This window comes from Psammomys obesus, unplaced genomic scaffold (assembly GCF_907164565.1).
Source record: "Psammomys obesus unplaced genomic scaffold, mPsaObe1.curated_primary_1811, whole genome shotgun sequence".
NCBI classification, from domain to species: Eukaryota; Metazoa; Chordata; class Mammalia; order Rodentia; family Muridae; genus Psammomys; species Psammomys obesus.
The window spans coordinates 22,326,457-22,352,769 of NW_026596046.1; the positions used below are offsets into that span (position 1 = coordinate 22,326,457).

Here is a 26,313-nt window from a genome sequence, read left to right on the forward strand (position 1 = left end):
ACTTGGACTTGAGTTTTGTGCAGGGTGATGAATATGGATCTATATATATTTTTCTACATGTAGGCATTCAGTTAGGCCAGTACCATTTGTTGAAGATACTGTATTTTTTTCTGTTGTATGGTTTTGGCTCCTTTGTCAAAAATCAAGTATCCATAGGTGTGTGGGTTCATTTCAACATCTTTGATTTGATTCCGTTGATCAACCAGCCTATTCCTATGTCAGTACCATGCAGTTTTTACTACTATTGCTCTGTAGTACAGCTAGCAATCAGGTATGGAGATAACTCCAAAAGTTCTACTGTTGTATAGGATTGTTTTAGCTATTCTGGGGTTTTGTCTTTCCATATGAAGTTTAGAATTGTTCTTTCAAGGTCTGTGAAAATTGTGTTGGCATGTTGATGGGGAATGCCTTTGGTAAAATGGCCATTTTTACTATGCTAATCCTATGAATCCATGAGCATGGAAGATCTTTCCATCTTTGGTATCTTCTTCAATTTCTTTCTTCAGAGACTTGATGTTTTTGTCATATAGGTCTTTGACTTCCTTGGTTACCCCTAGGTATTATTTGTGCCTATTGTGAAGGGTGTGGTTTCCCTAATTTCTTTTTCAGCCCATTTGTCATTTGTATACAGGAGGGGTACTAATTTTTTTTTTTTTTTAATCTTGTAGCTAGCCATTTTGCTGATGGAGTTTATCAGCTACAGTTCTTCTCTGGTGGAAATTTTGGGGTTGCTTATATATACTGTTATATCAACTGGAAATAGTAATACTTCAGCTCCTTCCTTTTTGATTTGTATCCTTTGATCTCCTTTAGTTGTCTTATTGCTCTAGCTAGAACTTCTAGTACTGTATTGAGATATGGAGAGAGTAGACAACCTTGTCTTATTACTGATTTCAGTGGGATTGCTTTGAGTTTCTCTCCATTTATTTTGATGTTGGCTATCAGCTTGCTGTATATAGCCTGTATTGTATATAGGTATGGGCCTTGAATCCCTGATCTCTTTAAGACTTTTATTATGATGGTGTGTTGGATTTTGTCAAAGGCTTTTTCTGCATCTAATTAGATGATCATACGATTTTTTTTCTTTCAGTTTGTTTATATGGTGGATTACATTGATGGATTCTTGTATGCTGAACCATTCCTGCATCCCTGGGATGAAGGCTACTTGATCATGGTGGATGATGAGTTTGATGTGTTCTTGAATTCTGTTTGCAAGTATCTTATTGAGTATTTTTGCATCAACGTTTATAAGGGAGATTGGCCTGAAATTCTCTTTCTCTGGTGGGTCTTTGTGAGGTTTAGATATGAGGGTGATGTGGCTTCATAGAATGAGTTTGGTAATGTTCCTTTTGTTTCTATTTTGTGGAATAGTTTGAGGAGTATTAGTGTTAGCTCTTCTTTGAAAGTCTGGTGGAATTCTGTACTAAAACATTCTGGCCCTGGACTTTTTTTGGTTGGGAGACTTTTGCTGGCTCTTTCTATTTCCTTAGGGTTTCTAGGGCTGTTTAAACTTTTTACCTGCTCTGATTTAACTTTAGTTGGTGAAAACTTATCAAGAAAATTGTCTATTTCCTTTAGATTTTCCACTTTTGTGGAATACAGACTTTTGAAGTAAGACCTAATGATTAAGTCAATAAATCTTAAAAAGAAAATAATATAGACTTCAGCCTCAGTTAACCTTTAAGAGCCGATTCTCATGCCTCTGCCTTCCAAGTTTAGAAATTAAGCATGAGCCAGCACACCCACCTAAGTTTGATCTTTCAAAGACCTCCCTCCCCTAAGGTATTCATCATTCACACTTTGAGGGTCACTGGTTTAAAATGTCATGTTGACATAGTGCTATGAAATAGTTAAAGGGTAGTATGCTTGAATAAGAAGCTAATATCTACCCTTTGCCACTTGTCATATTCTAGATGTTAATCCTTTTTATGACTTTACCTTTTTGTATCTACTTATTCTCGCTAAAGCCCTATGCTTCCCTCCAAACTCTCAAAGCCCATCTCCAATAACTCCACCACACTGGGAACACATGTTCAAGTATCTGAGCCTATGGAGAACATTTCTCATTAAAATCACCACAGGATGATTATCCCATCTGTGACTGAGTCTTCAACCGTTACTTATTATTGTCACTTGGACCAGTTATGAGTCCCTGCAGTTACCATTGACACTGCTAAAAGAAGCTTCTCTGACCAAAGCTGACAGCAGCACTAATCTGTGTAGATATAAATACAGTTATCTAGAAAGTACGTTGATGGGTGCATAAACAGCAGCAGTAACTTCCTTTCTAAGGCTTATGACATTCCCGGATTCTCTCCTGTGGAGTGGTCATCAATTCCAAGCAGAAAGTGGTTGGTTCAGTAGACACAACTTTCCTGGTCAATTGGTAATGTTGCACTCAGAGTCCACATCTGAGTAAAACAGTTGATGACAAGTCTTCTGAGTAGCCTCCAAAGCATCTTCCTTCTAGGATGATGAGGGCAAAGCCAACAGGGCAGAAGTTTCTAGTCCAGTTCTAGCTTGGTTGTCCTCACACTTTACCTTTCTTATGTAGTAGTGCTTCCTGAGTTAAATAAAATTTGTCAGTCTCTGCATTTGTCACCTTATTGTTCATGACAGAAATCAGTTTCTGAAGTTTGATAAGGTTTCTGCTTGTTAGTTTTTATGAAGTAAAAGTATAAATTTGGTCCATTTCCAAGCCTTTAGCCAGCTATACTAACATGTATCAGTTCCATGCCTTTGTGCAAGTCCTTTAGCATGTATTTACTCATATTTAACATAAAGCTTTAAAACTAAGCTACCTTGGTATCCTAGCCTTTGTATTCTACTTCAGCATCATGTTTTCCTCATCACCCATGATGCTTTAATAATGTTCTTAGTACCATTCCACCATTACCATCCATTCCTCTTCTGTATTTTATTTTATTTGATCTGTTTATGTCTCTAGGTTAAGTTCAGAAAAATGTTCTGAAAGCAAGGAATGATATAATGTGCCTGTTATCAGAGCACTTGGGAAATGGAGGCAGGAAGGTCAGGAGAAGCTACATGGCAAGTTTCAGGCCAGCCTGGGCTATGTGGGGCCCTAGGTTGTTCCTCCAAAGGGGTGGGTAGAACTGAATAAAAAAGAATAATTTTGAGTTCTCTAACTGAGATTGTATTTGCTGAAAACAAATTAGGGATCAGGGGTAATAGTTACATCTCCACAGAATGTCAATGACCTGTTTGAAAATCTTTTGTTATAGCCCAGTGGGGTAGCACAAGCCTGTAATCCCAGCGCTCAGGGAGGCAGAGGCCGGTGAGTTAGAGGCCAGACTGGTCTACAGAGTGAGTCTATGACAGTCAAGAGAAACCCTTTCTTGAACCCTACACAGAGAAACCCTTGAAAAAAAATTTTTTTCTGTCATCTGGATATGATCTCAGTACTCTAGAGGCACAGACAGGTGGAGCTTTGTGAGGTAGAGTGCAGCCTGATCTACAAAGAGAGTTTGTAGTTCTAGGATAGGCAGGGCTATATAGAGAGGCCTTGTTTCAAAATGAAATAAAATAAAATGAAATGAAAAATGAGATGATGAAATGAAATGAAATGGAGATTACTTCATGGCCAGGCCTGGAGATACACACCTGTAACCCCAGCATCCAGAAGGCTGAGGCAAGGGGACTGTGAGTTGGGGCTGAGTGGGCTATGCACATGGTGAAACCTGCCTCAACAAAAGAAGAAATTGCTCTTTTTTTTTTTTCCTCAGGAGTTATTCAGATTTTTAAATAAAACCTTTCTTAAGCTGTTTTGTTTCCTTGATAATAATTCAATAAAATATTAAAGAGAACAATTTGTGAATGTTGTATTTCTTATTAATAATTCACTTACATTATTCTCTTGTTTTGTTTTAGTACTGGGGTTCAAGTAAGACTTTACACTTGCTAGGCAAACACTCTGCTACTGAACTACTTCCCCAGCCCTCTCTTAAAAATAATGTATTATTATTTCACATGCCTCTGTATATGAGTGGAGGTCAGAGGTTAATTTTATGGAGCTGGTTCTCTCCTTCCGTTCTGTGCAGTTACTGTGATTGAAACCAGATCATCAGCTTTGCACATCAAACACCTTAATCCACTGAGATATCTTACTGGCTCCTTTTTAATTTAATTAGTTAGGAAGGGTTTTGAGAATACTTGTAGGAATACCTTTGGCCTGGCTCAGGTACCCATAGATAATTTTAAAAAATAGTGTGTTGTTTATTCCTATCCTTCACAGAAAACCTACAGTCTTCTTAATACTTACTCTGTTCACATGTAAAATTTGTTTTCAATATTATTCTTGATAAATTTATCAATCTCTGTTTGATTTGGGTCTGGTCAGAATCTTTTACTCCATAATTTTTGTTGGCTGTTTGTGTGTTTTTCCTTTTGGTTGGTTTGGGGTTTTGTGGACAGTTTTGGGTAGACCAGACTATATAGCCAAAGCTGACCATGAACTTGAAATCCTCTTACTTCCAAACCCCTGGTGCTGAGAAGATGGGTATGCACCACAACACCCCATTTTACCATGTGTTTACCATTGTTTTTGTTTTTAGGACAGAGTCATCTTATGAAACCATGCTGGCTTTGAAATTATGATCCTCCTGCCTCAGTCTTTCTAGCACTAAAACGGTAGATATGTACCACTTACCTGGCTATCAGTTTGGTGATACAGATATTTATTAAAAGATTACTAATATCACTGAGATTTTAAATGTGTATGTTAATGTAGTTTTGTATTCTCAGCACTCTGGGGCTAGCGCAAGTTGTCTCTCAGCATGAAGATATGAAAATGTCTGCTACGAATTTGGCTGTAAATCCAAATGGCAAGAACCATGAGTAAAAATTTCCATCTCACTTAGAAATTCCCAAATTCCCAAGAAGTTCTCTGTGGACTTTGGACTCTATAACTAAGAAGTAGAGTGGCTCCTAGCCTTGCCAGACACTTTATTTCTGAGATAAGGTGTTCCTGTTGTAGCCCAGGTTGGCCTTGAAATTGTGGCAATCCTCTTGCTTCAGCCTCTTGAACAATGGTTCTCAACCTTCCCAATGCTGTGACCCTTTAATAAAGTTCCTCATGTTGTAGTAACCCCCAACCATAAAATTGATTTTGTTGCTACTTCATAACTGTAATTTTGCTACTGCTATGAATTGTAATATAAAGATATGTGTTTTCCCATGTTCTTAAGTAACCCCTGTGAAAGCGTCATTCAACTTCCAAAAGGGTAATGGCCCACAGACTGAGAAGCACTTCTGTAGAGTGGAGACATTATAAGCATGCACCACTATACCTGACTTAATGTATCCTTTTTTAATATACCAGTATATCTGAAGCCAACATGTGTTAACTGGAAAGAAGGAAGGTTTATAGCTAAATCAATATCTCAGGATGGGCAGGGTAAAGGCTGGAGTATATGTGCTAGACTGCCTAGCTAGGCTGTTCCTGTTAAGAGTGTTTGCCCAATTTCAATTTTCTAAGGCTCTCCTGGTTATTAAATGCCTAACTTATTTAACAGACTTTTGTTGTTATGAGTTAACGACTGGGCCCGGTTTTAGTCTTAGTTATACTTCTCATTTTTAATTTTATAAGGTAGAACTTGGATTTATGCAGTAGTTTTATGAACTTGATTTAAATGAGTCTGCTGATGAGAAATGGATCTGATAACGCCAATAGTCTGATGTATTTACATAAGGGTAGGGAATGCTGCTTCATGGAGCCCCTGAGGACATCATTCTGTAGTACCCACCCAGGCCTAGCCAAGGATTATGTTAATTGTCCTTCACCTAGCATGGCCCTACTGTACCCATTCAAGGATGTTTTTTATTTGTTTGGTTTGGTTTGGTTTTGGTTTTGGTTTTGGTTTTTGAGACAGAATTTTTCTGTGTAGTCTTGTCTCTCCTGGAACTCATTCTGTAGACTGGCTTTGACCTTAGAACTCAGAGGTCTTCCTGCCTCTGCCTCCAGAGTGCTGGGATTAAAAGCTATCATGCCACCTGTAGCACTTTTTCTTAAAATTTTCCTTTATTTGGGGTGTTTAGGCATCTACCTCCCTTCTACCAACCACCCAGTCTTTAGGAAAGAAAAAAGGTTGATGGAGAGAGGGGGCACAGACCCCTTTACTTCTGGCTGTTTAGGGTCAAGGGGTTCTTTGAGGCCTCTATACTAATCTCTGCAGACATAGCCAGCAGTCTCTTCCATGCTGCTGTGCCCCAAAGCCTTTCTCTCCGTCTGTCTGCTCCAAACTGCAACATTTTCTCTCGTCTCTACAAACTGCTGCACACCACACAACAACACTAAACACCACACCAAATGACGCACCTTTTCTTTCTGTGTCTCATTTATACTGAGTCCTAGACCGCACCCTTCTCCATGCAGCACTTGAAAGGCCTTTACCAACTGGCAAAAGCCATGATCTGCAGGAGACAGTTAACAGGTATGGACAAACTATAGCCCAACTAAATTCCCACACTTGTGATTAAAACAAAAGCTTATTTACATAACATACAAAGAAACCAAAACTTGCATTACACTGGCCCATTACCACTTTTGATCTGAGTTTAGAGATTACCTGTTTCTGTTATGTTGTTGTGTTTATCTGTTCTACTTTTCTATGGCATTCAATTGATTTTTGTACTACTTAATCTTAGTTTCTTCCTAAAGAGTTCACCAGAACATACCCTCCTCACCCCCTATCCCACAGTTTTTGAGGACAGGGTCTCACTATGTAGGACTAGCTGTCCTGGAGCTTGCTGTGTAGACTATGATGGCCTTGAACTCATAGAGATCTGCCTTCCTAGGATTGAAGATATGCCCACTGATCACTTCTCTTGAGATGATTAGGTGAAAATACAGCCTCATCTATAAAGCCTTTCAGATGGTAAATATTTCTCTTCTGTATGAAGACCCCATGCTATACTTTCATGTTATCTCCCCCCCATACTCTTTTTCTAATTTCCTGTCATCTGTATTTTTAAAATTGGATTTCTTTTAGCATGTATTTTCCTGAATCAAATCTCATTGGACAAAACCTTTCAAAATACTGAGCACTGTATTTTTCATAAAGATACTTGCAGACTTTAGGGGTGACCTGAGATACTGTCATCCCTGTAGCACTCCACCGCATGAAAACCAAAGAAGCAATTTGGCTTGCCCAACTTTCAGATGATTCTCAATCTCATCAAGCTGACAATTAAGGCTTAGTTCACACCGAGTGAACCATTTCCTCAGATAAAAGTGTGCTTTCCTACTGAATTAAACCATAGTCCAGAGTATAAGAGGCGGTTGTGATTTTTTTTTAATGGCAACACTTTTATCCAACAGAAGACTATTCAGAAGAAAATAGCCTTATCTTCAGTGTGTGTGCATGCGTGTGTGTGTGTGTGTGTGTGTGTGTATGTGTGCACATGCTGCATCTGTGTGCATGTGTGTGTGTGTGTGTGTGTGTGCATTTGCACACTCAGCCTGTGCACATACAAGTGTGTATGCACATATGTGCTCACAAGTGTGTGGAGACCAGAGGTTGACATAAGGCTCCTCCACAATTGTTCCCCTTATCTTTTGAAGTCTATCACTGAACCTAGAACTCAGCAATTAGCCATACTGGGTGGATAGTGAGCTTCAGGGAACCTGACTGTCAACCAGTACCCTAACCCTCGCTCCTAGCTTGGGGATTACAGATATGTGTGAGTCCAGCTTGGGGCTCTGAACTTCAGTGAGGTAGATACCTTACCTGATTGGGCCATCTTTGGTTTTTCAAAACAGAGTTTCTCTGTGTAGCCCTGGCTGTCCAGCTTTGTAGACCAGTCTGGCCTTAAACTCAGAGATCTACCTGCCTCTGCCTCCCAAATGTTGGGATTAAAGATGTGCCACTTGTGGATGCCCTTGACTTTGGCCAAATATTACCCATATATATAATGATTTATTTTATTATGCTATTGTAATTTGAAAACACTGCCAAAGAGATAGATTAACTGAGCAGTAAAAACCAACACTATATTAATTTGTTAGTCTAGAAGAAAGCCTAAGTCTGATTATATTATTGTGTTTATATTATAAATATTTTATTGTATTTATTATTTTTTAATAAGCCATCTCAATGCCCACACAAATATAATCAACTATTGTACAAAAATAACTAAGTGTAGGTAGAAGAGTTTTCCAACAGATGTTGGTGGAATAAAGGAGAATCTCTTTGTCAGGGAAATGGACATAAGTGCATGCCTGATGGCTTTCACAAAAAATTGGCTTACAGTGGATCACAGACCTATGTGTAAAACCCAATATATGTATCTTCTATGGAAAAAATGTAGAGGAAATCATTTAAAGTTGTCTTTGCTGGTGGACTTAGATATAACACACAAAGCAAAATCTGTATATGAATAGGTAAGTTGGGCTTCATTAAAATTAACTTTGGCTCTGTGAAAGAAGAATAAGCCACAGATTTAGAGAAAAGATTGACAAAATGCACTGATAAAGGACTTGTATCCAAATATACAAATAACTCTCAACAATAAGAAACCATCCAACTGGATTTTACATTTTCCCAAATTGGGACCAATATTCAAACAGAAATTTTATGAAAGAATATGTGCAGGTGGCATATAGCTGTATAAAAGAATTTCCACCACAATTTTTCATTAGAGCAATGCCAATGAAAACAATAACAAAGCCATTGCACCACGTGGGAAGCAGAGACGGGAAGATCAAGAGTTCAAGGCCAGCCTTGAACTCCATGTTACATTTGAAGCTGGTCTGTGCTATGTTAAACTATCTCAGAAAGAAAACCGACAACAAACCAAGAACAGCCAGGCCAGAGGGATGGAGTAAAGAACAAAGAACTTAGTACCAAACAGACAACCTGAGATTGTCCTTTGGGTCCCATAGGGTGGAAGAAGAGAACTAACACCCAAAAGTTTATTTTAGACCTCTACATGCTTGCCGTAGCATGTGCATACCTTCCTAAAAAAGTAAATAATTGCAATAAAATATAAAATTAAATAAAAATAATAAATACAATAAAACAACCATGGCCAGCATCATAGCAACAATTGAGAAGGTATGTTGGCTCATGCCTGGACTGAAACAGGTTTGAGGCCAACCTGGGATACAGAGTGAGGTCCTGTTTCAAACACATGCCTACTTACATATAAACATAAATAAAATAATAATGAGATACTGCTGTGCAGTATCTTAAAATGACTAGAATGATTTATAGGGAAATAGATTAGACTCTAGTTCCAGACTCAGTGTGTAGTTATGCCTAACATAGATGGAGATGGACATACAGGGACATTCATATATCTTTACATGCATACATATATGTGTATATTAGTATGTTTATTAGCATACACATATTGTCTTGCTCTCTTACCTGAGAAGACCTAAAAGCCATGGCACCCTGCTAACCACTAGGACAGCTAGCCCCAGATCTTAGTTTCTTGTGCTTTTCCCAAGAAAGAAAGCAAGAGAATATAGACAATAAGATTCTTCACAACTTAAGGCCATAAGTATACAGAATACTTACAGAGTGTCTTGAATTGCTAGAAAGTAAAGCCACAGGCAAAACCCTATCTAAGTGGAGTGTAAAAGGAACACAGGGCCAACTGAAAGAGTTGTCAGTAGCCAAGACAGGGACAGTTTGAGTAACAAAGAATAACATAGTATTGAAATAGAACCAAAGTACAAAATATCCACAAGTCCAAAATAAATGTTCAAATAAATAAATGATAGAAAACAGACAAGTCTCTCATGCAGACATTCCAACTAGTTATATAGATATTTGGTCTTCAAGAAGATGGAGTGGGATTCTCAAGTCCTCATGTGTACCATGTCACACAGTACGTTGATCTTAGGGAAAGGGTAACCACAATGGGCACCCTTAAATAACAGTAGTCAAACCCATGGACCAGGGTTCATTAGGAAAGTCACTGTTGGTAGTCTGACCTTTGAGACGGTTTGATAAGAGTGCATTATGCCCATAGTCTTCTTCCTCCTAATTACTAGAAAACATTAAAATCAATCCCAACAAAAGATGTTCTACTATATTGCTAACTGATACTGAAAACTCTCAAGGAAATCAAGAATCATCATTCTCTTGGAGACCTTGATATAATGATAGTAAAATATAATAAATAGCATGGTATATTGGAGTGGACCTGGGAGCTGATGAAAGATGTTACATAGACACTCAAGAAACCTGAATGATGTATAACTTCAGTTAATTATGTGCCAATGCTGGTTCATTAATTGTGACAAATGTACCACAAAATACAAATAATAGGTTAAACGAGAACTCTATAATCATTTTTTTTGTAAATCTAAAACTCCAAAATAAATTTCAGTATATAAATGAAAGTAAAATTTTCATTTTAAAATGCATTTATTGTACTTATTCATTTAAGTGCCGCCTCAGACACCCCTCCTAACCCGTTTCTTCTTTTACAGATGTGTATTGGTGACCTGCTTTGGCCAAGTCTTAAGCTAATGAATGCTACTTTACACCAAGCAAGATGCACGGATACCCAGCCAGTGCTGTGGACCCAGTGTTGAAGTGCACAAGACAGGATTTCCTTGTTGTTTTCTTAGCATCCCTTTAGGTAACTTTTCCATGTTGTTTTTCCCCAAAACTTCTCTGAGTGGCAGAGCTACATGGAGTTCCTCAATGAGCACTGATGTCCTTTGACCTCCAGTTGTTCTTAGTCTATAGAAAAGTCGCCAGAAGGTAGATGTCTGTGAGTGTGTGTGTGAAGTTGACTTGTTTGTTCTCACATCCAACTCTGCTGGCTCATGAAGGTTGGGGACATTCTGCTACCAAAGCCACAGTGATAGCAGTCCTCTCTATTCATCTACTTCTTCCAGGTCCCACTAGCAGCTCACTCCTGTAGTCTGGTGTCCCTTATCAGCCTGAAGCACAGCTCCTGCTCAGTACCATTGGGAGAGCTTATCATTGTCTCTTGGCAGCTTCACCAGTACTCTGGACACCAGGCAGATACGTGTTTGCCCCATGGGCTTTCAATATTTGCTAAATGAAAAAGTCAGCCAATGAATTAGGGGTTCAAATTATCAGACCCCCGTGACAGTGCTGTTAAGTGGTTAGAGTAGTTGGCCACCAGGGCTAGGCTGACATTGTGGGTCTTTCAATTTCCCAGGTGAAGTGAAGTGATTTTAGTTCTCTGAGGCTTCGTTTCTTATCTTTAAAGTACAGGGAGGAATACCTTCCCTTGGTTGGTTAAATGTGACAGTCTAATGCACAGTGCTTAGCACCTGTGGGACAAGTTAACAGTGCTTATCAGTTTATATACTACAGTCACAGCTAAAATTAGCTTGTCTTTTGCAATGGATAAATGAATTAGAACATAAATAAATAGTTGATGAGCAATCAAAACAAATTGGTTTAGTGTAAGTGAGGCCCGGGTCTACGGACTAGTATCACCACCAAAACAACAACAACAACAACAACACACTTTGGCAAAACAAGTTGTAAACTTACTCAACCTAGCTGGTTAGTCAAGAGACTGGAACTAACAGAACAATATGCATGTCTCTCCTCCAAAACTAGAAAATTGTTCTAATAGTATTTAAAGCCGTTATAACACTACTTTTTTTTTTAATGAAGCAGACTTTGTTAATCAAGAAAAGACCACGAATAGTTTTAAGTGTGGGCATTAGTGTGAGAAAGAATTGCTTAGGGAAAGAATGGTACACATTTCAGTACAGAGGTGAGCTTTTCAAGAGGCAGCTACCAAAAATGCTTCTAATTTTTAAAAATGAACATTGTTTATATTATTTGTTTGCTTGTGTGTTGGTGTGATATATGTGTCATATATATATGTGTGTGTGTGTGTGTCATATATATATATATGTCCATGTGAGCATATTCAAGTGCACACACCTACACATGTACATGTGGAAGCCAAAGCACAATGCAAGCTTTCTCTTTCTGTTACTCTCTGTTTTATTGCCTCAGGTCAGGATCTCTCAAATAATAATAAAATAATAATAATAATAATAATAATAATAATAATAATAATGGCAATAACAATAATAATAATAGCTACAAAGGACACGGTAAATTAGGGATAACATTTGAGATTCAATACAATAGAATGTAAAATCCTATTTCCTGTACCTGTGCTTTTAGTAGTAGCTGAGTGAATCTGGTGGACTGATGTGTGTCACCCCTTCTCTAGGACTACCAATGTCATCACTAAACTGGAGCTTTGGAGGAGGGAAACCAGAATTAGAGGATGACAAGAAGTATCATGGGAGATCCATGAAGTCAAGTCAGGTCCCTCAGCAAAAGCCTTAGATTGAACCAGGTCCAAGACTAAGGCCATATCTCAAAAGGGTTGTTTTTTGTTTGTTTGTTTTTGTTTTTAGTGGTGCTCTGGCCTTGCTAAGCAGAGGCCTGGAAGGAGCTCTAAAGGTCTTCTTCTGCATCTCACCCCAGGTTCAGTGATGTGGAAGAGGATATTAGATGCTTTGCCACCTACATCTGGCTTTTTTTTTTTTATTTTGTTTTCACCCTTCTCACTGTCTTGTGCCAATCATAGAATTGTACTTCAGAACCTTAGTCATCAGTGGGCAGGCAGAGTATGTTTGTTCTACTTCATGTGAAAACAACTGTATTCCAAGCTTGTGGGCCAGCTCTCTCTGTGCTACCATGGAGACAGGAGGGAAGGACACAAGAAGGGCAGCAATGGATATCCAAGGAGGATGGTTCCTGCAAGGACTGCTATCAAAGGCTCATTAGCTGTTGGCTGGCCTGGTATCCTACTCTGGTTGCATTTGACCCCCTCAAAGCTCCAACCGGTTCCAGTTCTATCTAGTTGGAAAACTACTAGGTTAAGGCCTTGCTGCTTGAGTGTGGCTTGTGGCCAGAGAGCATCTGTACCATCAGGGTGTTTGATAGCAGTTGGAAACAGGATCTTCCAGTCCGCCAAGACCTTCTGGATCAGTACTGTCATTTTAAAAGACCCCTGGGGGATTTTTATGCACCTTCTATATTGAGATGTGTGAGGTTTGAATTCCAATTAGACTGTATATAGACCTTTAGAAGGCTCCAGGCTCAAAGAAACTTCAGTCACTCAGTCACCATCTACTCCGACAAGGACTTGGAGAGTCCAGTCAGACAGGTTCTCTCTGTAAAGAAGTGGGCCCTCAGCTTTGGGCCGCAAAGAAATCTTGGAGCATGATAGAGCTAGACCACAGCTGAAGCCCAACTCTAGTAAGCCCCAGGCACTCCTCTCTTAGGCAGGGACCCTAGGCTTTCTGTGCACTCTGTCTGGGCTTCCTGTCCTCACCATTCACGTTTTGACTCATAAACTCTCAGAATTCTCACTTCCTTCATCCCACTCAGCTTTTGCATCTGACAACAAAAATTCAGCTTCCCTGTTCCATAGCCCCTTGTGCACAATTTGTACTCATGGTGGTTTGTCTAGGAAACTACTGGAAAGCCGCCTTCTGCCGAGATTCACCTTAGCACTGTCTTCTGACTCTGGGTGGTGGGGTTGGTGGAGAGAGAGTATATGTGAAAGCCTCTGCATGGTACTAGTAGCCCATCTCCAGTACACTAACCCACTTTCTAGGCTTTGCAACCAGCCTTTTCCCCTAGTTTTAGACCTGGGGACTACTGCTACTCCTGGCTGGTTGCTGAGCTTTCATTATACCCTGCCCTCAACTTGATCAGAATTCCTTTGGAAAATAAACCTACCCATGGTGATTCGGATGAGAATGGCTCCCACAGGCTCACATATTTGAACGTTTGGTTCCTACTTGGTAGACTGTTGAGGAAGGATTTAAGATGTGTGGGATTGTTGGATGTGTGTCAGTTGACATGGAGTTTCAAAAAGTCTAAACCAGGTCAAGTCCCACCCTCTCCCCAACCCCTGTCACCACCTCTCTCTGCCAAGTGCTTGTGGATCAAGTATAAGCTCTCAGCTATTGCTCCAGCTCCATTCCTGCCTTCCTGCAGCCATGCTTCCAGCCATGATCATGGACCCACCCTCTGAAACTGCAAGCAAGCCCATAATTAAATGTGCTCCTTTCTAAGATGCCTTGGTTAGGGTGTCTATTCATAACAATAGAACAGTAACAAAGATACTAACTCACATTGTCTTAACTTGAGTGAACCATGCTGGGATCTGATTGGCACAGCTGGAGCTGGTTACATCACGGAAGGGAGATGCCACCCCAACCCACAGTGGTATCTGTAGGGTAAGACTTGTCAGAATCCAGCATTGGCTTACAACACATATCACAAGGATCTGTCTCCTTCAGAGAGATGAGTGTGGGGGTTACAGAGCGTTCCCAACTATCAGCTAGCCACAGGAAAAGAAAAGAAACACCCATCCAGGCAGAGCTGAGCAAAGGCTGAAGCCCTTTGTTTTGCATAGTACAGCAAGATTCCCATACAAATGAAGAGCAGGGTTCCGTGACACACCCAGTGCCTTCCAGCTCTGAAGCTGTGAGGCTGCAAACAACTCCTTTCTTCTGCACCCTCTTTGTGTGTGTGTGTGTGTGTGTGTGTGTGTGTGTGTGTGTGTGTGTGAGAGAGAGAGAGAGAGAGAGAGAGAGAGAGACAGGGGCAGCTAGCTGGTGGTAAGTGTGTTGATTGAGAAGAGGAAAGATTGCTACTTGCCTTGGTGCCTCATTTCCACCTTTTCAACAGGCTCACTGTGACTGACCCTGAGGGTGCAACTGGGTTGGGTTAGGATAGACTTTACAGATGATGCTGGCTCAGAGGTTCAGAAAGTCAACATGCAGATTTCCTAGGGTTGCTTAGCCTGGAAAGCAGATCTTCAAAAGAAGAGTGAACTAGAGTGAGGGAGCCGACTACAGGTGTGACTAGAATGTGAAAATCCCAGCCCTGGGCCACAGGAAGTTTGGCTGACATAGGGCAAAGTCACTGCAGGGGTAAAAACCAGTGGGATATTGTTGGATACTGGCCAAAATGGCCTGGGCAGAGACTTAAAGCATCTATGACATTAAAGGTAGCCTGTATTTTAGGCAACAAAGAATATCTAGGCTTATCCTTGAGGTAGGGATGGAAGAGGATTGTCATGAAGCTTAGGGGCAGGGAAAAAGAATTGAGGAGGGTGGCACATGAGGCCAGGGTTTGAGGGTTTACTCTAAGCCTCTCACTAGAGAGAGAGACTAGATTATTGAGTTTGACTCTGCAGTGGTCAGTGAGGGACTCAGCAATAAAGCAGAGCAGTGTGTCTGTCTCCTCTCCAGATCTCAAAGCTGCTTTTCCTGTTGCTGTCACAATGACTGACTTGGCAGCCCAGGTGTGGCTGAGTCAGCAGGCCCCAAGGTATGAGTGGCCTGGATCTAGGGAGCTGGGGTTGGCTGAGTGCCTGATTGGAGGAGAGCCAGTCCCTTCGTGCAGCAGGCATTGCCTCTCCCTTTCTGAAAGGTCCAAGCTGCCTTTCCTAGAACAAAGAGTTTGACCAAGTGTCTTGGTTCACCTGGGACTGGCTTGGCTTTTGATCACTGTCCCTGGAAACCTCTGTAGTATAACATGATGAGGCCCAAGGATTGACATCCTTGACAGGTGTGAGGAGTGGCCACGGGTAAAGTGAACAAGTGTTGGTGCCAAGATGAAGCCTTAGGGGTTTATCATCGCTGCAAATGGGGCCAACTTGGCGTTTGTGTCTAGCTCCCTTGAAGGACCACATGGCTAGGAATTTTGGGAGCAATTAATTAGTGGCATCTCTGACCTACATACCTTTAATCCTGTTTCATTAGTCATCATCATCTATGAGGAAATACATTTAAGGAAAACATTAAGGTTAAATTGTAAAGGCAGGGCACAATGGATCATAGCTACAAGCTCAGCCTCAAGGGAGGCTAAGGCAGAAGGATTGTGCATTTCCTGCCAGCTTGGGCCAAACAGTGAGACCCTGTGTACATACATACATACATACATACATACATACATACATACATACATACATACATACATAAAACCCTGTAAGGTGACTTCATTCCCAAGACATACTAGGGACTCTTACTAAATACTTTCTAAATGGCACATGAACAGTATAGTCTTTGCAGAAGCAAGGAGATAAAGGGGCAGAATGAAATAGGAGGAACTGATAGTTTTGGAAGGCATTAAGTCAAAACAAGAGGACCAGAATAGGCAGTGTAGGAAGTCTGGTTTCCAGCAAGCTAACAAGAAGCATCCAGACAACTCACAACCATTTGTGGGACCTGGTGTTTCTATCTTTCTCAGCAAGGTTCCGTTTGTGTAGGGGATATCCATCCGCCTGGTCTGGCCACTGGTCTAGGGCTCAAGCTTCTCTAGTACATGCTTGCTCACTCCTCCAATAGGCTAGTCACTGGGCCGGACAGTAGCAGCACAGGTCAAGAGAACAGGCATTCGTATATGTGTATGGGGGGAATTTGGCCTATACATATATGTGTATGTATACATACAATCTCTTCCCTCCCCCTCTGTCAGTGCAAAAGGTTAAATGTCAAGGGTGAGGCCTCCTGAAGGCTGTGGTATAGCCTGAAAATTATAAACCAGGTCCTGTAGAGCTGCCAGAAGGATGCCATACCCTGGATGGCGTGGACCTACCCTGTGGTTCCTACTTGAGTTCTTTGCACCTGCTTCCTTGCTCACCTGCAGGCTCTGGGCTTGTCTCCAGACATGAATGTTGAATGCCACTGGCATGTGTGTGCTCCACTTGGCTTTCAGCCCTTCCTGTGCTGGCAGCTGACTCCTGTTACTCACTCTCAACTCCACCCTCTTCTGCCCTCCTGACTTTGATGCCTACCAACTCATTAAATATTTATATGCAATACTTCCTCTGTACAGGCAATGGGCTGGGTGCTGGGACTCTTGGTAAACAAGACAAGGGCCTTTGACACTCATTATGGAGGAAGAGGAGACAATAACCAGTCAATTATATACAATGTGATAAGTGCCTGGGTGGCATAAGTGGATGTAAGGTTAGAGATTAGAGGTGACAGACTAGCCCGGAGGCTGCAGCTCTGCTTCTCAGTTGTAGACTGTGCCATAAATTTCAGCTTCATCTCTTTGCCCATATATTTCTATCATCCATCTACCTATCTATCCATTCTCTACCTCAGCAAATTATTGAAACCCTTGTTGTATGCCAGGCCTGCTGTCCAGTCCTGGAATTATGATATAAAGGATAGGCTCCTCTGTCATATCAAACTTTTGATTTCCAAAATGTATCCTGATTCTTTCTATCTGAAGTATCCATACTCACTGGTTCTCTTTGTTAGAAGATCTTAGTCCTACCCACCTAAGCCAGGTTATATCCTCTATCCTTTAACCCTTCTCAAAGGTCATGTCATTTGGGAAAGCTTCCCTGGCCTCTTCACCAATGCAGGGCCTCATTGTGATGCTTTCATAGCACCCTGTAATTTTCTTTCATAGCACCTTTGATTATGTATTTATTAGGGGAGCTGTTTTATTAGTGTCCATCATGTCTGCCAGGGACTCATTTATTATAGTATTTATGCTGTCCAGCACATAGTAATGCATTCAATAATATGAGTTGAAATGGTAGATGAATGGGTGGATAGTGTTGCTGGGTGGGTGGCTGGCTAGTTGGCAGGATGGCTGAATAGATAGATAGTTGGTTGTGTGGGTATATGAATGAATAAATGCATGGATGGATGATTGGGTGGATGGAGAGATGAAGGATGTTTGCACTAGAGCTGAGGCAGAATGAAGGACAGCTAAAAGACCAATCGAGTATTAAGGCTGAGTTAGCTGAGGATTGGGAAATAAACCACAGTGGAAAAGAGGGAAAGCCAAGGAAGGTTTGGCATGAGACACTGCCCAATTTCATCTGAGGTTGCAGGATGTGGTCTGCTTCAGGAGAGAAGCAGAGAAAGGAATGAGTGACTATTATCAATCAGGGTTCTGGCTGATTGCTAGTAATCTGAAGGTATAGTAATCTTAAGTATAGAATTAAAAAAAAAAAAAAAAAGATGACCCTGACAATTTGAAGTCTCTGTTGGAGCAAAGAATTGGAAATTTAAATTGTTTTTTTTGTTGTTGTCTTTTCTTCTATTTTTGTGGCCCACATCGTGGTGTAACTGGGTTTTAGGAATTAGCAAAGCAATATTCTGATATTATGGCTTGACCATCCCTGATTCCTTGCACCTGTTGTTATTACTGTAGCACCGTAGCCCAAAAATACATCCAGCATTTAATCCTTCTGAACTGATGTGCCAGAGCCTATACCCTACTGTAAGGCTAAATATTTGGGACTTTCAAGTTTCCTGTTCGAGGCTTGGGTGCCTGGCTTCACCTGTGTCACTTAGTTGCTTTTCCCTCTGACTTTGGTTTGGAAACTAATGACATAAAAAACCAATAGGCTCTAAGAATCCAATCAGCTGAGGGAGGCAGTAGCAACATCCTCCACAGCCGGTAGAGGCTGGAGGAACAGCTGCATGGACTGGAGCATATCATGTCAGTGGTATTAACAGACCAGGATTCTACGCTTTGTCCGCTGGTCCCAGTTCTGTGAAGTGGTTTTTCACAGTGTTCTTTGCTGTTCTTGATTGTCTCTCAGATAATGAGAACTACCTAATATTTAAAAAACAAAACAAATGAGTTTTTTTTTTTTTTTTTCCTGCACAAACTCATCAGGAATGTCTTCTGTTACTTTTATCTAGGTACTTGGTCCCATATAAACTTTCAAGTATAGATCCCACTTAGATTGACAGGAACAGGGCTTAGGAGGTCCAGGCCACAGTGATCGTGGAGGAGGCTAACACTAGGGGAGTAGATAAGATGGTTCTGTAAGTTTTCATCTGGCAAGGCAGGAGGCAAGAGAGATAGGGAGGAACTTTCCACCGGGAGCAAGAGTGCTATTTGTACACCTCTAGTTCCAGCCAGTGAAACTTCAGACAGGAACAGTCTGTCTTGGCTAGGGTTTGCTATTTAAGAAACGAACTCCTAGTCCAACAAAGTCCCTTGCTTTTTTAAGTCACACTTTTCTTGGGTTGCTATCCTGTTGCTTCTTCAACGAACTGGCCTTATCTTCTTCAGGTGGCTGAAGATGACATCTGACATTATGATGACAATCACAACACCTACCTGTTGAGAGGAGTAATGTTAAATATGTGACATCAGTGGCACCCTGCTTACCAGCCAATGCCCTTCTGATGCCATCAACCTTTCGTAATTGCAGCAGGAATTTCTACCCAACAGTTGTTTTTTTTTTCTCAGTGAATTCAGAATCCTTCTTAGCCCAGTTTGCAAACAGTCCTGATAATTTCATGACAACTAATTCCTGAGGTGTTGCCCCAGTCTTAATAGATCATGAGTTAGTTCATGAAGTATATCCCACTCACTAGCTGAGGCCAATGGTTTTCAGTTTGCACAACTTTTTATCTTTGTGCTTGTAATGTTGAGGATTGAACTCACACATTCTAACAAGTGTCCACTATTGACTTACATCTCCAGATTTCTTTCTACTTTTTGTAAAATTAACTAATTAAAAAAATTAAAATATAATTACATCACTTTCTTTCTTCTTTGCTTCTTAATTTGATCAGTTTTACTGAGATACCCAGATTTGCCTTGAACTTAGGAAGCAGACTTTAACTTGTGACCTAGTGTGCTTTTTGTTTCTGTGATAAACGTCATGACCAAGAACAGCTTGGGGGAGGACTGTTTTTTTGTTTTTCATATTATACATTACAGTCCATGATTTAAGAAATTCAGGGAAGGAATGCCAAAAGGGTATGAACTGGAAGCAGAAACCACAAAGGAATGCTGCTCACTGGCTTGCTCCCAGGCTTATGTTCAGCTACTTCTCTTAGGTTGGCCCACTCACCTATGGATGATAGAGCCCACAGTGGACTGGACCCTCCTATGTCAATTATCTATCAAGAAGATGCCCCATGGATATGCCTACAAGCCAATCTGATGGAGACAATCCTTCAACTGATATGTCAAATAGACAACCAAGATTAGCCATCACAATTTAGAATACTATCACAGCTTACCTGATAGCTAGAGTTCCAGGCTTGTGCTACAGGTCCAGCTGTCACAAAATTTCAACATATGTTGCCTTTCCTTTTCTTACTAGTTTTATGAAATATAGTTCTTCCTCAGTATCCTTAGGGGCCTGCTTTAAGGATTCCTACAGTTGGCCATATCTGTAGATGCTCAGTTCCTTATACAAAATTGCATTTTGTTTGCATTTGGCCTATGCACATCCCTCTATATCCTGTTATTATAAGTTATCTCTGGATTACTTGTAATACTATATATGATGTAAAGGCTTTGTAAATAACTGTTGTCTATAATTTAGATAAGAATGGCAAGATAAGAAACCTGTACATGTTTATTAATTTTATTTATTTTAGTTTCTTGGGACAGGACCTCACTATGCAGCCCAGTTGGCCACTCACAGTAATCTACTTGCCTCAGCCTCCTCAATGCTGGGATTATAGGCATATAACACCATATCAGACTTACACATTTTTTTCTAATATATTAAGTCTGTGGTTGATTAAATCCGTATATGTAGAATCCACAGACCTAGAGGGTTGACTGTGTTTGATAGCAGGATTTTTTTTAGCAATATAAAAACGAATATCTCAAGGATTTAAGTGAATGAGTTGATCAAAACTGCCTATATAAATTATCAGAGAATTAATATTTGAATTCAGGGCTTTTGATTATAACTCCAGGGTCTTTAACTCCAAGGTCTATAAGACACATGCATCCATGTGTCTTATAGATTACACGAACTTCTTAATGAATTTTAAGGAACAGAAAAAGTCAGACCAGGTGCTAAATCTCCTGTGCTGGCCTGTCTGAGAATAATGGCTTCTGTATCTGGGGACTGACTGTCTTGCTCTTGGTAAAATGGGTACACCTCAAAATCTCTGTTGGAGTTAGGACAAACTTGTACTACAGCCTAAGAAACCATGAGTGTACGGCCGCAGGGAAGTAAGCACAGTGACTTTTCAGTGTCCCTACAGAGGCCCTTGAGCCTTTGAAAAGTTGGACCATAGCAAGCAGGGCCATGGAGTTTTGTTGTTGCCTTTTGTTTTAGTCAAGGACAATTTTGTCAGAGTTTAAAGAAAAATCCCAGGGCAAGCAAGCTGTAAATCTCAGCAGCTGCCCAGGGGAGAAGAATGAAGACTAGGAGGAAAAAAAGTTGTTTCCCGTGCTCACCTACAAATGGGACACTTATGCCTACTCCTACTCCTGAACAAGGCTCAGGGATTATCTTAAAAGGGGGAGAAGAAAGATTGTAATAGCCAAAGGTCAGGGAGGGCCAGAGGGAAATAGTGTGTTTTGAATATGACAGGACTTCTGCACTTACGAAATCACAGCAGGTGGTTCCCTGCACAAGCCTATTCCAAATTTTAGATCATGATCCCAGAGCCCTAGCCATCAACTATCAGTAGTTCTTTTTATTTATTTTTTTTTAAGGCTGTGGTCATCGGTAGATCAATCATCCCCCAGTGGATAGCCCCACACTCATGAGTATATGAGCAGCACAAATTGAACTTGGTGTTATGAAAGAAGTTGGAAGTTAATGGTGATATGGTATAGGGAGGCTGATGAGGTTCATTTTCCCACCAGCTGAAAAATTAAAAGGCAGAAAAAAAAATCTGGCATGAAAGAGCAGAGAAATCTCAAGCACAGCAGACCGAATTAGCAGTTAAAGAAAGATGTTCATTGCAGGTGAGGAAACTCATGCAGCAGACACACAGGGGAAAAGATTCTCTGCACAAAGCTGTGTGTGGAGGAGGGTAGTGCTCAGAAAGCCAAAATATCCAGTCCTTTCTCGAGGGCTGGGGGTTTTAAGCCCTCTAAATCGTTTTCTTTGACCAGCTTAGGTTTATGAGTTTGAAGAAAGCTAGGGTGGTTGAATAGCCCAGAACTTATGTGACTTGTCTTGAGCAGACCTTGGACTTGTTGAGCCAGTCCATCAGCAGAGTGCCTGCAGGTGGAAGACAAAGCCTGCAAAAGCTGTTAGGCTTCTGTCTCAAGTCAAGAGGATGAGGAAGAAGCCAGGTATCTTGGAAAATTGCCATCTCTATTACCTAGTCATAACCCCACTCCCAGTCTGCCTACCAGGGAGTTTATTTAATTCCTAGTCTCCGAGGGAAGGTGGAAAGATGGTCTACAAACCCTCCTGGGAGAAGTTGTGGGAGGAGTTGGAAGTGAATATGATCAAAATACCTTGTATGAAGTTCTCAGAGAATTTACAAAATATTACACAAAGGAAGGCAAGCAAAAGAGGGCTATGCTGAGTTAAGCCTCACGGAGTTCAATGAGCAACATGGTAGATAAATATCACAGGGGAGCTTCAGAGAACCAGTAAGTCCTCTCCAAATACCCGAGAAAGCATGCTTAGAACAGAAATGGAAGACAAAGGAATATTGCACGTTTTTGAGTAATACAGAAAAGTGGGCATATTTATAAAGCCTCTTGGCTGTGGCCCTGTAATTAGAGACAAAAATTTCAGCTATTTACAATGTTTAAAAAGCTAACAAACAACCTGGTAGTGGCCTCCCACCCTTAATTCCGAGCACTCATGAGGCAGGAGGATCTCTTGAGTTTGAGGTCAGCCTGGTCTACAGAGTGAGGTCTAGGACAGCCAGGACTACACAGAAAAACTCTGTCTTAAAAAACCAAGAACCAAAAACCAAAGCCAAAACAAACAAACAAAAGAAAAAATATAAACCAAACAAATATAAACAGACTAGGCGTGGTGATATATGCTTTTAATTTCAGCACTCAGGAGGTAGAGGCAAGCACACAGCTGTGAGTTTCAGGCCAGCCTGGTCTTCTAGGACCCTGTAGAAAGAGAGGATTGGTATGTTTACCTTCTATTCTAAGAGGTGGAGTTACAAATGGTATTTCTCACATTCCTATCTGGCTAGAGTAGATGTGAATTACTTTCCTCAAATCATGTGTGCTTGTGTGTGTGTGTGTGTGTGTGTGTGTGTGTGTGTGTGTGTGTTCTTTTGCATGTGATAGTGCAAATACTGAGAGATGGTAGGGCTGTATAAAATTGGAGGTTGCCAGTGGCTTCCTGATTTAGGAGATGGCTTCCATTAGGTGACAGGGGTAGCTGCTTCCTGCTTCTGAAGCTTCCTGATCATACAGAAGCAGGAGGTGACATGAATGTATAGCCTCTGTTGTGGTTTTGAGAGTCCTTCTGAAAGGCTCCTTCCAGTGTTTGCTTCCTTTGTGTCTCCAGTGGTGCTGTGATCTGTCTTTAACCCTTAATAGATACCTTTCCGTTTATACTAGCTGGGGCAGATCCTGTGGTCTGTAGCTGAGAAATCTAATACCTCATGTCTGTAGCTGGCAGTCTCTTCCTGGTAACTTATATGGTGGTGGAAGTTGGCTTGCTGCCCTCTGCTGGGATCGTGATATAGCACTATTCTGGTGCCAGAGCTGAGGCTGGGAGCTAGCTGGATCTTACAGGTGGTTACTGTTTCTAATACCCGTGGAAGAAAGGGAAGAGGAGAGAACTGTCCACTTCGCTCCTGGAAAGCAGAGGGCTGTATTTGAGCACCTCTTTCACTATAGTTGGCTGCCTTCTCTGATTCCAAGTTCTTCAGTTGAGTGTAGTTGAGTATAGTGCCTGCGTGTGCACGTGAATGTGAACATTTGCACTCGTTCTTGGGGAATGTTAAACACTGAGTCTCACCCCTTGTGTCTTAGTCATTTTTTTTTTAAATTTTTGCATTCTGATAATTGGACATCTTGAAGCTTTGCTGGGTCTGGAGAGACTGCTCTCTCAAAGAACTGTAAATATAATCCAGCCAACCCAGAACCTAGATCTTCACTTCTCTCCTTTCCTGGCCTCTTCCATTTACTGCCACAATCACTCCAAGACCAGGCACTTTTCATAGGATCCAATACAAGAGTAGGAAAATCAGAATTGTAACTGAAGAATTTCTGTAGGCTCTGAGTAGATAGGTTTAATGGCTAACACTGTTGGATTCAGTCCCAGAGGCTTCCTGTACTCCAAGATATTTATCCAACTTATTAAAAAGTATGTTAACACAAAACTCTGTTTGAGCTGGGGTGTAGTGGTGTGCTTGCCTACCATTTGTGAGGGTGTGGTTTTGAGCCCCAGCACCAGGAAAAAGAAAACAAAAGTTCAAACCATAACAAAACAAACCACGAAAATCTACACATGAATATTTGCAGCTTTATTCACATTGCCGAAACCTTGAAACAATCCTTGACTACCACTGCTGGTTCGCTGTCATTGTCTTCTTGGTTAGAATCATCTGGGAGACAGAGCCCTGAACATTTCCATGAAGGTGTTTCCAGGAAGCTTTAACTGAGGGAACACTCCCTCTGAATATGGACAGTAACTTTTCTTGGGCTCAGTCCCCAGATGGAATTAAGGGGAGAAAACAGGAGAGCTGCATTTCCAGCTCTCTGCTTCCATACTGCAGACACAGTGTAAGCAGCTGCCTAGCACTCCTGCTAGGCAGGATTTCTTTCCCAACACCCTGCACTCTACCCTTAAGAGGAGAGCCAAAATGAACCCTTCTTAAGTTGCTTTTGTGAGGTATTTTGTCACAGCCACAAGAATAAGTAATATAGAAGGTAAGTAGGTAAATGCAATAGTAAATGGGTAAATGATAACTATAGTACCTCTAGATAAGTTGACACCAGCAATTAAAAAAAAAAAAGTTCTACCACCAGATGAAAAGATGTCTAAGGGATGAAGCCAGTGTGCGTTCTGTGCAGGCTGTGACAGCTCTGTGACACCTTGAAGAGGGAAACCACACAGCAGGGGCTGCTGGGGGTTGGGGATGTAAGGGGGAAGTAGAGAAGGACAAGAGAATGAACTACAAAGGGATTTTTAGAGCAGTGAAAACACTCGGAGTGATGCTCTAGTGGTCTAGGTATATGTCACTGTACATCTGTACAAACCCATGGAGTGTCCAATACCAGGACTTGGTGTGGACTGTGGACTTCAGGTGATAGTGATAGTTTAATGCAGAATCATCAGTTTTCACAAGTGGATTGGGTGCTGATGGAGGGAGGGGCTGCCTGCTTGCGGGGGACAGAGGTTAAGTTGGAAATATCTGCATTTCTTGCTCAGTGAACCCACAACTACTCAGAAGAATAAAGTCTATTTTGAAGTGAAATAACTCTCCTCAAAGCCTCTTGTTTCTGGGGTGAGGGGGGCTTTCCACATGCTACACAAACACAACATCACTGCTACACCCCATACCTTCCAGTCTTGATACCAAGTTGTCCTATTCTCAAAGTATAAATAACTCATTTTTTTTTTCTATTGCAAAGCAAAAGGGCTGGTTATTCTAAAAAGTAATTTAATTGGGGTAAAGTTTGTACCTATTTTAAATGCATTATCTGCTGTGGGTTTTTTTGTTTTGTTTTGTTTTTTCCATTTTGGTTGTTTTCAGTTTGATGAGTTTTTGCAGTTGAAATCCCCGTCTGTAACCACAAGCCCTCACACTGAAGATACAGAACATTCCTACCGGCTGACCAGTCCCCTCCCACTCTGTGCAGCACTTTCCAGACTCCAGCCCTAGAAGCCACGGATTACTTTTTCTTTTCTTCTAAGACTGGCTTTGCCTGTTTAAGAATTTCACATAAACAGATTATGAGGTTCAGACTCTTTTTTGTGTCTTGCTTCTCTTACTTGGTGTAATATACAGTTTCCTATGCAGTTTTAACAATTCCATGGAGTTAACCTAGACCCCTTGCTCAGATGTAGCCTATGGGAGCTCAGCCTCCAAGTGGGTACCTAGTAAGGGGAACAGGGACTGTCTCTGGCATGAACTCCGTGGCTGGCTCTTTGATCACCTTCCCCTGAAGGGGGAGCAACCTTACCACAGAGGAAGACAATGCAGCCAGTCCTCATCTAGTTTTTTTTTTTTTTTGACGCTTTCCTGTGAATATTTAATTTTTTATGAAGCCCAGTTATTCTTTTGTTTTCATTTACAGTTTATGGGATTTATTTATTTATTTGTCAAAGTGAACACATCCTTTTTTTAATGAATGATGAAAATTAAGATTTTGGATATTTGTTCTCCAGAAATAAAGGAGAATTCTGGATAGGAACATTTCTGTACCTGCTAGGGCCCTTCCTCAGCCCTGCACACAGTGCCTCTGAGTCTCCAGCTCCATGTCAGTTCTTTAATGGCAGTTTGGTCTCTTGACTTTTGTTTTATCCCCCAGTTCTGGAAGAACTCCTTAGGGCTTTTCAACCCATTACTCACTGCCGAGGCTGAGACTGGGAGGAACAATAGAATAATAGATAGATTTTGTACTTCCTTTTTAA

The 26,313-nt window shown here is 41.0% G+C and overlaps 1 long non-coding RNA gene across 2 annotated transcripts in view; it reads left to right on the forward strand.

The window, feature by feature from the left end:
* LOC129688327 (uncharacterized) overlaps nucleotides 1–26,313 on the forward strand; it is a 43,390-nt gene that overhangs the window by 13,569 nt on the left and 3,508 nt on the right. Inside the window, exons 1-2 of one of the 2 annotated variants that reach the window (XR_008721919.1) lie at nucleotides 6,817–6,893; nucleotides 10,460–10,611. This is a non-coding gene — a long non-coding RNA (uncharacterized LOC129688327). Of the gene's footprint in view, nucleotides 1–6,816; nucleotides 6,894–10,459; nucleotides 10,612–26,313 lie in introns of those variants that run through there. The other variant, XR_008721918.1, reaches the window with a different exon arrangement.